At 39.0% G+C, this 12,515-nt stretch overlaps 1 long non-coding RNA gene across 1 annotated transcript; it reads right to left on the reverse strand.

The window, feature by feature from the left end:
• Positions 1 to 6,538: 6,538 nt before the first annotated feature.
• Positions 6,539 to 12,217, reverse strand: LOC116217421. Its single transcript, XR_004161942.1, has 2 exons — positions 11,300 to 12,217; positions 6,539 to 9,588 (listed from the first exon to the last, which is right to left on the reverse strand). It is a non-coding gene; the product is annotated as an uncharacterized LOC116217421 (long non-coding RNA).
• Positions 12,218 to 12,515: the final 298 nt, after the last annotated feature.

The following is a 12,515-nucleotide window of genomic DNA, read 5'->3' on the forward strand; positions in this document are numbered from 1 at the left end:
GCTCCTTAAGAAAGAAAAACACACATAGGAAAGACGTGGGCATATCAGGATACAAATGGGACACTGGGGAGTGCCGGATTCCACAAGCATGATGTTATTGAAGTGTTTGATACCAGAGTAAGCACCTGCAGATATGAATTACATCCTTGTTCAGACCACTAACATCGGAGTACTGACATCTCAGGAAGTGCTTATGTTATATTTCAAATCCCACTGCCAACTGCATAAATATCAAATAAATCAATCATAGATATAAAAGACATTATCTTAAGGACTTTAAAAAGCTGAACAAGCCACCTCTCTTCTGAAAGCAGCACCGCCCTTAAATCATTGGGGCTTTTCCTGTCAGTCACACCTGAACAGGAATAACGTTAATGCTGCTGACCATCAGACATTAACTACTTCACCTCTGTACCCACAGATAGAATTGGGATAGAAATAGTTAAAACCAGCAGCAGTTCACTGATAGCGTCTGAGTGGCTGGCACGCTTTCCATAGCCTTCAAGAGGTGTAGAGCATCTCATTTTACACACGTAGAAACTGAGGCACAAACCTATGAATTGAGCTGACCGGTATCAAAGAGCTGCAGAATGCCACGAGCTGAACAAGAGCAGAACTCAGAGTCCTTGTAATGCTTATCACAGGGGCAGAGCAGAGCAGGCAGTCTTTATTTTCAGTGAAGGTATTCCTGACTGAGACAGAAAATGCAATGTAGATCTGTTTTTGAGACAGAAGCACATTTTGTCCCATGCAAGTAAGTATCAGATCAACAGAGAGTTAAAACAACTATAGAGTTAATCTCATTTTAAAGAAATCTTGTCATCCAACTGAAAGCATCCATTTTGTGTTGAAAAACTCAGGTCTTATGAGTCTTAAAATTTAAATTAAAAATTATTAAAATTATTAAAATGCATTTTAAAAAGAGTGGAAAATGTACAAATATTGAAATACACACAGGGAAATTAATTTGGTTTTTAATAACTCTTCAAGCTTTAATAAGATTTTACTTGTGTTAAGGAGTTCTGGATTTTAAGTATGCCTTTCATTTTAAGAGTTTCCCCATAAGCTCTTATTAGATTAATTTGTTATTTTTCTTTGCTTGCCATGGGAGTCTTAATTACTATTGCTCCAAATACAGCTACCATCCATCTTAATCAAGCAGGGACTATTTGGCCATACTGCTAAATCATCTGGTGCAAGCAGTTTTAAGAAGTTTGTTTCTGCAGTGAAAAAATGGTTGAGAAGGGAAGCACGAATAAATGTATCTTTTCACTTCTTGTTAACAGCAGCAGGAAGATTAAGTGACCATCCTACTAAAAATTCCTAGCAGTTCAGAATTGCTAGGAGATGTATCAAGAGGCTCCTTCTGGGAGACATGGAAAAGAAGCATCTGCTGCAAAGGACAGTTGTTGGATTGGAATGGGTTTGTGCATTAAAACTAAAGTGTAGAGCCTAACTGTCAGTACTGGTGATAATTTTACTCCAACTCCTAAGGACACACATTCTCCACGAGAAGGTAATTTCCAATCAGAAACATTTGTAGGATCTCTATCTTGCATGGATTTTGTGGGGAAGTGCAGAAGCTCTCCTCCAACCTCATGGCTGCTTATGCTGTGCAAGGGACTGAAATCTATTTTCAGAGCAGCACCCACACTAGAGAACACTAACACGACTTGTCACTTTCTCCAGAGATGGCATAAGTCTTGCACACCAAATACCCCCATCTGCTGCATTAGAGAGCTTGGATGCAGTGGGAATTGCCATTGTCAGAAGTATGCACCGTTATCAACTTTGCTGCAATCATCATATGGCAGAAATGAGTCATCTAAACTTACATCAAGGTTTGGGACAACAGGGCAAAGCACTGATGCTAAAATCACAGCCTTTTTATGTTAGAATACAGTATCACTGATCTATGCTCACCTGGAGCACGCTGCAGCCAACATGAGCACGGCCATTGATTTCAGTTTATCTCCTTTTCCAATCATACATTATCTACTATATGACTTCATAACCGGAATCCAGCACACAGAATAATTAGTGTGTGTATGATTACATAATTCCAATCTATTTTGGCAGAAGAATTTTACAATCCCATGCCAATTTCCAGTCATCAGTTTTACTACCAGACCCTCAGCAGCTGGACCAGCTTAATGGTCCTCCTTGTTAGGAACAGCAAAAGTCTGCCCTTTCTTTGGGTTTTGTTTTAATGAGAAAAAACATCTTTTAGAAAGCACAGATATCAAACAGGAACAGAGAAAGCATTTCCAGGGCTTGACCTTCCCTTTAGCCCCTTACAGCTATAGAGTATCATATCATTTGAGAGGGAGGATACAAATTTAATCAAGCTTTTGCTCCTTTTTGATTCCTAAGGAGTGATTGAAGGTGTCTGACAAAAGGCTCAGGACACAAAAATTGTCTTTTTGTCCATCAGCCAAATCTGGGGTAGCAGAACATGTTTTGCCCTGATAACCTGACTCGGAAGTATTGCCTCCTTTCTTGCTCAGCTCCATGCACCATTTGGGCCACTCATGAACCACCAGCATGCCCTGCCCTGGGGCATGTTTGTTTAGGAAGTTATTCTGGTAATATCTGGCTTCTAAGTTTTATTGCTTGAGTATCTATTTTCATGCCCTGAAATGCAACTGTACAAATGAAAGATGAAGAAATTGAAAGTTTCCTAATCAAACTTGCACCTTGAGTAGGCTTTTAGATGTTTAATTTCTCTGAAAAACAAAATGCAGACCTTTATGAAACTGCAGGCTTACCGGGTTTCAAAGAACAATTCTACAGAGTAAAACTGCTATATTTTAAAAAATCTGTTGATTTGCATGACTAAATATGAGGAGTACATTCCTCCTTCTGCTATTTTCGTTTGATAAAGCAAACTGTATCAAGTGCCTCCATCTTTGATGCAGAACCATCCCGTGCACAAGAGGTAACACAAAACTGCTCCAGCTCAGACGTTGATCACAAGGCTGCCTTCCCACAAATCCACCCAAATCCCTCGTCCTCCAGTCTTCTCAGAGGTTCCTCTCATTTTAATCCTGAAACAAAAACGAAATCCAAAGTTTCCACGGAAACTTTCATAATTAAGATTTCGTTCACAGTTTGCATACAAGACAAAAGCTCCTTTACCCAGCACTGCTGTCAAAAATGAGACGTTCCCTTATCAGAGTTCAGTTCACAAGATACAATAAGGGGAAAAAAATAAAATCCTGTAATGACAAAAACAAAGAAGTTTCAAGTTTCTTTAAAAAAGCCTAACCACCCCCTACCCTCTCTGTTCAGCTGCAGTAAGGTGAAAGGCTAAATGTGGACAGAATGGTAATATGTAAGCGGTTTCTAAGCTTTCTGGTGGGAATACTTAACAGCATAAGTATGTTTCCCCTGGAGACCTTCTCCACCATTTGGTCCAATTTCTTACTCCAAGAACTGAACCAATTCATGATGTAATGCTCTAGGGAAAACATTCCTCTCAAAAAAGAGTATCTTCCTAGGGAGAAGTTTGAAGAAAACATCTTAATATTGTTTAAACAGCTTTTGGCACAGTCATACTACTTGCACTGCATTCAATGCTGAAAGCAGAGAAAAGCACACTAAAAATATGGAAATGGAAAGTTTTAGGATTTAGTTTAAGACTTCTCTTCAACTACCACCTCCAGCGCCTAGCTCTTGCTGATCCTTAACGGAATGAGAAAAAAGACATTTTCAGGAGCAGAGGTTTTCTTTGTAATAAAAGAGGAACAATTTGTAGCTTTGGCTATTCTGTGTGTTAGTGTGAAACCACATAATTAATTCTGCCTGTGGCCTTATCATTTGCTTTAACTCCTATACAAGAGTGAAATCCCAAGGCACTTAACACCAAAGCTCTGGTTGTGCCTTAAACTTTTTGTGGCTCTACTCGGAGGCACTACATTACAGGCACTAGGAGTTCCTAGAAGCAATGCTTCCATTTGCTATCTCGTGTATACACACATTCTCTGTGCTACAACTGCATTGCTTTCCTTTTTGGACCATTGCTCTGCAAACCAACTTGTCACATTCCAAACCAGGGGCAGTAGAGCACTGTGAAACAGGAAAACTCAGCAAGGTACAGCAGATGTATATCTACTGTGAGAAGCAAGCAGCAGGAATGATGCAAGAGACCAAAGTACATTAAGGTTTACATTCTCTAGCTTACATTACGTACTGCTCAGCATTACCTTATATGTTCGTTACATACTGGTTATATAAACCTTACAAAGCTTTCCTTGCCAAACGTGCCATGAGTACTCACAATTTTTTTCTTGAGGAGAGGGTGAAAGGATCTTTTTATTAATCATAAATCAATATTAGTAACCACGTAATTCCTTTTCTCAATAGTACACGTGAAGACGCTGAACATTTCCAAGTCGTAGTTCAAATAAGAATTCCAAAACTCAGTATTACTGACCTTCTGAGGATGGCACTGAGCACATTTGTTTCTTCAAATATTTGTATAAGATTGACAAGTTATTTATGACAGAGTGAAGCATGACTTCAAAAGTATCTTCAGTATAACTCAGATGCTGTAATGGTGATATTAGATTTCTATTTTTCATCCTGATGCTACAATACTGGCAAGTAAATGAAAAAAAACAAAGCAAGGAAACTGAGTAACACTTAATTCAAAACCAGCATAAAATCAAACCCTGACCTCAGAAGGACCAAAAAGCCCAATCTCCTAATTCTGAGCTCGTTTAATTTACTACGTCATCAGGTCTTTCAACCACCATTTGTCCCAGCAAAATCTCTTCAGGCTTTGAGATATCTTGTTGTAATCTTCAGTGATTTCATCATAATGATTTTGAAAATGAGGTCATTTATCTACTTAAAAACCTTTGGAGTTTTGTATTTCATTTGCACAAAGGGATTTTTGCTTGGAGGGTAGGATTGTGAAGAATAGAAGACTTGTTTGCAGGGCTGGCAGGGAGGTGTTGTCCAGGCACGGTGTCTGCTTTAATAGTTTACGCTTTCAGTTCTTCATTGTTACAATACCTGAAGGCCTCTGGGCATAGGTTTCTAAATTTCAAATTATTATTATTATTATTAATAAATACGGTTGCTCAAGCTGTAAAAGACATTGCACAACGTGAATTATCTCAGTAACACACAGCAAGGTCTTCACTGAACTGATTGGCAGTGCCAAAAACCAGCAGTAAGCCTCCACCATAAAGAGGGTATTTAAACTAAACTTTAGTGGAGTTGGAAGCCAGTCCATAGCAGGTTTCTGTCAGGAGGTTTTACTGCTGGTTTGCTGGGTCTCATGTTTGTAGAATTTTCAGTTTCTTGGTAGACCCTAAACTTTTAAAGCCTTGAATCACAGCTATTTATCACCCATCAGGGAGCTACATAAAGTGTGTTTTCCTTCAGAATGACTATTTTCTTTTTTTTTAAACCCTCATTTAAAAAAAAGAGACAAGAATATTTTTTAACATTTACAATATATCCCAACCAACAAGGATTCTAAAAAACTAAACAGTACGAACTGCAAAAATTAATGCCACCTGCAAGCTGTAAATATGTGTATTATTTAATTTTTTCCAAGTATTTTCTTTGGCTGTTACATTCAGCTGAACAAGGCCTAAAAATTGTCAAACTGAATTCTTGTTTAAGAGTAGAGCTCTAACTACTGCCAGTTTGAGTGAAACACACATCCAGGTTTAGGGAATATGTTTTGTTTGTTTTGGCTGCAGCACAGGGTAGAACATTTTCCATCCCATCCGAATGCAGTCAAAAAGGTTTTGAAATATTGCACAATAAAAGCCATTCATTATATCTGTCTCCTCTCCCTTCCAAAAACAAAATGGCTGACCAGTTCCAAATCTGTGCAGGGGGCAGGAAGATGGGAGTCAAGGGGTCACTGGAAATAACCCAAGACTAACACCAGGTTTTTCAGGTTTGAGTTAGGGAATATGTTCCATACCCTCATTCCCAGTGCACATAGGTTTTTCTTCTTCTCCCTGCAAAGCTTGGTTAAAGTAGTTAATTGCTCTGTTATGCACAATTTACAGGACTTAATTACAAAACTAATACATTAGCCTTTTTGTCTATAAGTTAAAGGCACAACTTCATCTTTTCCACGGGGACACAGCAGAGTTAGACCTCACCTAACTGCAAGTTAAAACTGTGATTTGCACTATTTACCTCCTAATCTTAGAAGTGTGCAATCTGAAGGAATATTCAGCCACACACTGCAGTTGCTTTTAAAGTTATTTCCATTGCTTACATACCTGTAGGCTTGAAAATGAAATCTCTTCGCTGCCCACTCCTGTTCTATGTGCTTAAGCTATACTTGGCATACCTCACTGGCTTTATTTTTTTTTTCTTCCTCTCTCCATCTCCTTGTATGTAGATCTACTTTCTGTTTGCTTCTTTGTGCGTAGGTCAGCTCATCACTAATTACTTCCCTGGTCTTAGTGAATTGTGAGTGCTAGAGGGATGCAGAGTTGGAAAGAAGAGCTACAGCACAAAATTTACAGGAGTTCTAAAGAACCACACAGTTATCACAATTAAATGACTATAAAATAGCAGCATTTATATCCAGCACGGAGGTGCTTCAATATCCACTTTATCAAGTTGGTCAGAAGCAAGGAGAGAAAAATAAACCAAAGCCATGAAGGTTTATTTACAATTATTTTAAAATACAGCTTATCAGTAAATCAGAAAAATAGCACAAGTTGTTCTCATTGTTTACTTTCCCTGCCTGTAGTAACTACCAAGTTGAGAAAGTTGTTTTAATTCTGTTAAATCACACGTGAGAAAACTTGAAAATATAGTCTCCACTTTTGTAACTGATTCTTAAGTACGGCAAAATATTAGCATAAAATAAGGAAAGAATAATATAATGATCCTGCTCTTTCATTTTGAAGTTTTCTGAAGGACGAGATGGAACACCTCCCCTGCAAGGACAGGCTGAGAGCTGGGGCTGTGCAGCATGGAGCAGAGAAGGCTCTGGGGAGAGCTGATAGCAGCCTTCCAGTATCCAAAGGGGCTGTGAGAACGAAGGGGACAGACTGCAGGGTTTGCAGTGACACAGCAAGGGGAAATGGTTTCAAACTAAAAGAGGGAAGATTTGGAATGGATACAAGGAAGTTTTTAAAATGCGGGCAGTGAGGCACTGGCACGGGCTGCTCACAGAAGTGGTGGATGCCCCATCCCTGGACACCCAAGGACAGGGGATGGGCTCTGAGCACTGATGGAGCTGCAGGTGTCCCTGCGCACTGCAGGGCAGTTGGATTCGATGACCTTTAGGGGTCCCTTTTAACTCAAATGACTCTATGAAAACACATATTACTGTTCTTTGCATTCTCAACTCACTAACATGATGCAAATTTAGGAAAAGACCATCCCAAGTGTGATGTACTTTTTGCTAGCTTCTGCATAGTCAGCTGACTATCTACAAACACATGAAGACTGTGCTTCATAGGACAGAGTAAGCAAAAGCAATATGATTACTCTTACTTATTAGTTACATCATAATTACATTGGACTGGCAAGATAATCAGCCTTTCTAGGACTCACCACTTGTTCTGTTAATCAGACCATGATTGTTTCATGGCAATCAGCTGAATACAGTTCCTTGGCAATGTACACTTGAAGCCATTTCATGTCTATGCAACCCAAAATGCAACGTTGGTGAATACTTTGAAATACAAAACAGCCTTTTATAACAACCTTCTCTTAAGAGAAAGAAGTCTCCTTTTGGAAGAACGGGGAGAACAAATGAGAGCTGAAGGAGACTGTCCAACACCAAAGATTTCATTATAGTGCTGGAATAGCTGAGAACTAGAACTACACACTTAAAATATCTTGAATCTGCACACAATATACCTACAATTAAATTGCTATACCCTTACTCAGAAATAAAGGCAAGAGACCAACTTGGGAAGTACTTCTGTTCGCTGGATAAGATTGTGAAGTTGTTGGTCCTTCAAAGACTAATGGTAACTCAGACAACAGCACTCCGTGGTTCACATTTCTGTGTAACAGCACAGCCATCAAATCATAGGTTCCACAATTGCTGGGGTCTGTAGAGATGGTTTGTTCAGAAGAGCAAATCACATGAGAGCTGAATGTTTAAAATACTAGGACCATCTCACTAGCCTTACTTGAAGGGCTCTTCCCCAATTCCCCAGTTAGTTCCCTTGCTACACAGCCCTCAACGTTAGTAATCTCCTACTCCCTATTCCATGACAGATTCTAGCTCAGACCTTCTCTATTAGCCAATCTCAATTCACTTTGTAACCCTAATCTCTAGCAATCAGCAAACACAGCCAGAAGGGATCTTGAGAGCCTGTCCAGGCCCCATCCTTACCCCAAGAAAATATCGTATGTCATTTCAGACAGATATTTGTTTAAACTGTTCTTGAAAGCCTCCAGTGATAGAGATTCCACAGCTTCCCAAGGCAATCTGCTATCTCTGGTGCTGGAGCTTCCTCTTGCTGCTTAACCAGACATATTTTTTTTCTTCCTAATTTAAAAACATTTATTGTACCATTTGGTAGTTACAAAGAACCAACCAGTAACCTCCACCAAGCTTCCGCATAACTGAAGACTTGCCTCCTCTCAAGTCCTCTGCATATTAAACCCAGTTACTGTAACCTGTTATTTTCTGCAGGTTCCAACCTCACCTTGATGTAAGGCAAACTGCCAGTGAGTACGTGGGATCCAACTCTTTATTTACCACGTTGTGCCAGGAGGCAAAGCCCAGCTTTGTTTTAATTCTCCTTACCCTGGCTCTTCTACTTCTGATTTTATTTACACTTCACATCTGAAGTGCACTTAACACATCCACCCAAGGAACCTCAGGGGAGAATACTCTTCCACTGCTGCTGTGAGTGATGCATAGGACAGCAGCACCACAAAAAGCAGGTTCTAGGCAGATTAAGCCCTCTAGTATCATCCGTGCTAATTTACTGCCTCTCCCTCCAGGATATTTCAATGCTTGACCTGTTTAAGGCAGAACTTCAATCTCTGACATCCACAGCCTCAAAAGGTTTGCCTTGCTGCGTGATTTAACAGGTACACCTTAACATCTCTGCTGCAGCTCTAGAGAGCAATGCTGTATTTTAAAGTGCTATATGATTTCCACATGTAAAGTCATATCTGAATACAGTGCTTAAGTGTTTCACTTCTCTGGTGAAGTGACTAATTTGACTAATTTCAGTGCTTAGTTTAGTTGTTATTTTGATTTTTCTGAACATTAAATGGTAGCAGTTATTATTACTTAGTTTTGATGTCACACAGCATCTGTTCAAAGACTTTATACATTACAGTTTCAAAATAATTCAGCTATGACCACAAAACTCATGTCAGAGTGCCCTCTCCTGGTAAGCCAAAATCCTGCTATCACAGCAAAACAACCCCAGTAACTGTTGCCATCTCGATTCCAAGCCTAAAAATTGCACTGCGGCACAAACCCAAAGCCCGAAATAAAACATTAGGGAGACTGTTCTGACAACTTCAGTAATGTTTCTATAGAAGTACAGGATGAACAGCATTTAATTAGTGAAGTTTCTTTCAAGTTGCCTTCGGAGTTCTTGTCTCGGGAAAAGCTGATGATGTCTGAAGAGAAAAGTAAAACACGCATAAAAATGAAACTGTTCTGTTTGCTTTTCACCTTTATAACAGCAGCCAAGTTCATGAAATATTTTATTCCATCTCAACAATGGTAAAAACAAGGTCACAGAAGAGATCATTTTCAGCAGGAAGCTCTATTTACTGAAAGGTGACACAGGTATTTCACTGGGGCTGACACAGAATGGAATGAGAAATGAAAGCAACACCAACTATTCAAATAGGCACCTACAGTCATCATTTCTTATTTTTACACTGCTCAAACCAGGAGTACTGAAAAGATAAGATGACAGGTCAGCTGCTGGGTATTATGCAGTGTATGCACAGCACACACACAAGATTAGAAGGGCCCAGAAATGAAACACAGCCTCATCATATTATGAATATTTTGCTTTCCTCTGCCAGTTTCATTTTTAATTGTTATATGCAATGCAATTTTAAAATGCATTTTGGTTGTGCTTGTTTAAAACCAACGTTTTGGTCTTTCCCAGCCTCAGCTGCAGGAACCATACCCTTCACAAAGGCAAGCAAAGTCCCTAAACATTTGGTTACAGCTCTGCTGCCTTGCACTCCTCCCCTTCGAGTCAGAGGTTGTTTCTTATTTCCTGAACTCTAAATTCTTTTATGGCATTTTTGAAACGTGGAATACAGGTTTCAAAAATAATTTACAAGGAATGACCTATCACAGGGGAAATACCACCACGTCAAACAATTCAAGCTAAAAGGGCATACTGTAGAACATTTGTGGCTTGACTACTGAATAGAAATTCATGTTTTATTTGATTAGACTTCCAAAACTAACAAATCCATAAGTTTGAGTCCTGGTCTTTTGAGAAAAAAATAAAAAGAAAGAAGCCCTTTTGGCAAAAAATGGATTAATATCAACATTAGTTCATAGGAAAAGTAACTTTTTACCATAAGACTGCAACTTTGAAGTAATAACTTTGTTACTCTTTATTTAAAATGGCCAAAAGCTCCATTTGTTTTCTGATCACTCTTCATTTAACAACTTCATGTAATGATTGTGCATTTGTGAGCAGGGCAAACATGCCACGATAAATAAAACTAATCCAGTCCAATAATCACTATCAAGTTTCACAGGCAGAAAACACAAACTGCTGGGCAGGTTCCACAGCTGTAAGCATATTCATCCTAACATTAAGAAAACCCATGCATGTAAACATGCACAAGATTTATGTATGCATTTTAAGGTGATTTGTTTTGTCCTTATTGTATCTTCCTAAAAAGGAAATTCATTACCCCCTACAGCAACTCTTGCAGCTGACAGACATTCATCCTTGCTTTCTTGAAATGGCTGAGCCTGGTGTTGCAGAGAAAGTCTTTTGCTGAGTTTTTAATAACGTGCACAGTATTAAACTGCAATTGCTCTATAGACAGAGCTAATGTGTGAAAACACACAAGCAAAGATGAAGAGTTTATGTCAGAATGCAGTTCATCATGAATAAAAGCTATCCCTTGGTTACCTGCCATGACTGCCTATGGACCAAAGCACTGAGCCAAGCTGGGTCTTCTATGCAGCTCTGACCCTCAACCATTTTATTCATCATAACTAGCAAAATCAGTTCTAAGTTACTCAGAATATTAATAAGGAAATAACAAGAATTTAAATGGAATAGAGAATTAATATCTTATTTCTAAATAGAACTCACAAGAGAGAATATAAGAATCTAATACTGACCTTCACTTAAGAAAATGAGAGGTAGCTGAAACCTCACTACGTAGTAGTGTTATTTTGAAGAGGTATGTTCATTTCTTCACAGTATTCTTGGCTACTGCTGTCTCTCCTACGTACAGAATTTGTTATGCTCCTTTTCCTGGTTTGAGACCAAGTTCTTGTTTCTTGAGGTGTGGATACACAAATGCTTTTCCTCCTCCTTCTGCAAGGACCACCAGCAACATGAACAGATTCACTGTTCTCCTTTCCTGATGCTGCAAATTGGATGAGATTTTCTTCTCGATGGTGAATATTCTCAGATTCTGTAAGGACAGATGTGCTTATTCTTCTCCTGGTTTTACAAGCAGGAGCTAGCAGAGAAGGGTTCTGCAGAATCTCATTGGTTACTTCAATCCATGCAAGTCCTTCCGTTTCTGTATCTTTCTGTAGTCTCATGCTGCGTCTCACCCGACTTGTTTCACTGCTCAGACTTGACTTTCTTCTCAAAGGCTTTTTTAAGGAGTTACTTTTTAGCTGTGGAGCAGATAAAACTTCTTCAACATCAAAAGAAGAAAACTGAAGATTGTCTCCAGTCATTTCAAAATGAGACTTTTCAACAGGAGGAATATTCACAGTACTGCTACTTCTTCTTCTTGGTGGTCTACCTCTTGAAGACCTTTTAGGTGGACACTCAGTTCTTTGGAGAGTCTCATGTACATCAGTGACCTCTTGGTTTGGAAATTCTAGCTCTGTCAACCACTCCTCCTTCTTTGGGAAATCTCCCTGTAATTTCTCATGTTCTATCAAGAAATCACTTTCTGTTTTCCCTTTTAAACATGCAGTCTCTTCAGCTTGCTGGAAACAGTCATATGTATTGAGAACATTGTTTGTGTCTGGCACATTTGGAAACTGCAAAGAAAAAAAATTAGAGGCAAAAATAATCATACAAAATTTCTTTCAAACAGCTGATAATTAAGCAAACACTCTAGATTTCCTCACAAAGTTGAGTCATTCTTGAAAATAAAAGCTAAACAACTAAAAAAAAAATCCAAATTCATAGAACCCCACACGTTGGAAGGAACCTGCTCCAAAGAGGAGTGCAGTTTATGCTGCTTGAGGCCTTTTCAGCCAAGTTCAGAATGACTCCTTCCAAGGATGCAGATTCCATGATCTCTCCGGGCATCTTCTTTCAGTGTTTGACAATTAACAGCTAATTATTTCTTTTTCAATTTCCCTTTTT

Source organism: Meleagris gallopavo, chromosome 24, assembly GCF_000146605.3.
Source record: "Meleagris gallopavo isolate NT-WF06-2002-E0010 breed Aviagen turkey brand Nicholas breeding stock chromosome 24, Turkey_5.1, whole genome shotgun sequence".
Taxonomy (NCBI): domain Eukaryota; kingdom Metazoa; phylum Chordata; class Aves; order Galliformes; family Phasianidae; genus Meleagris; species Meleagris gallopavo.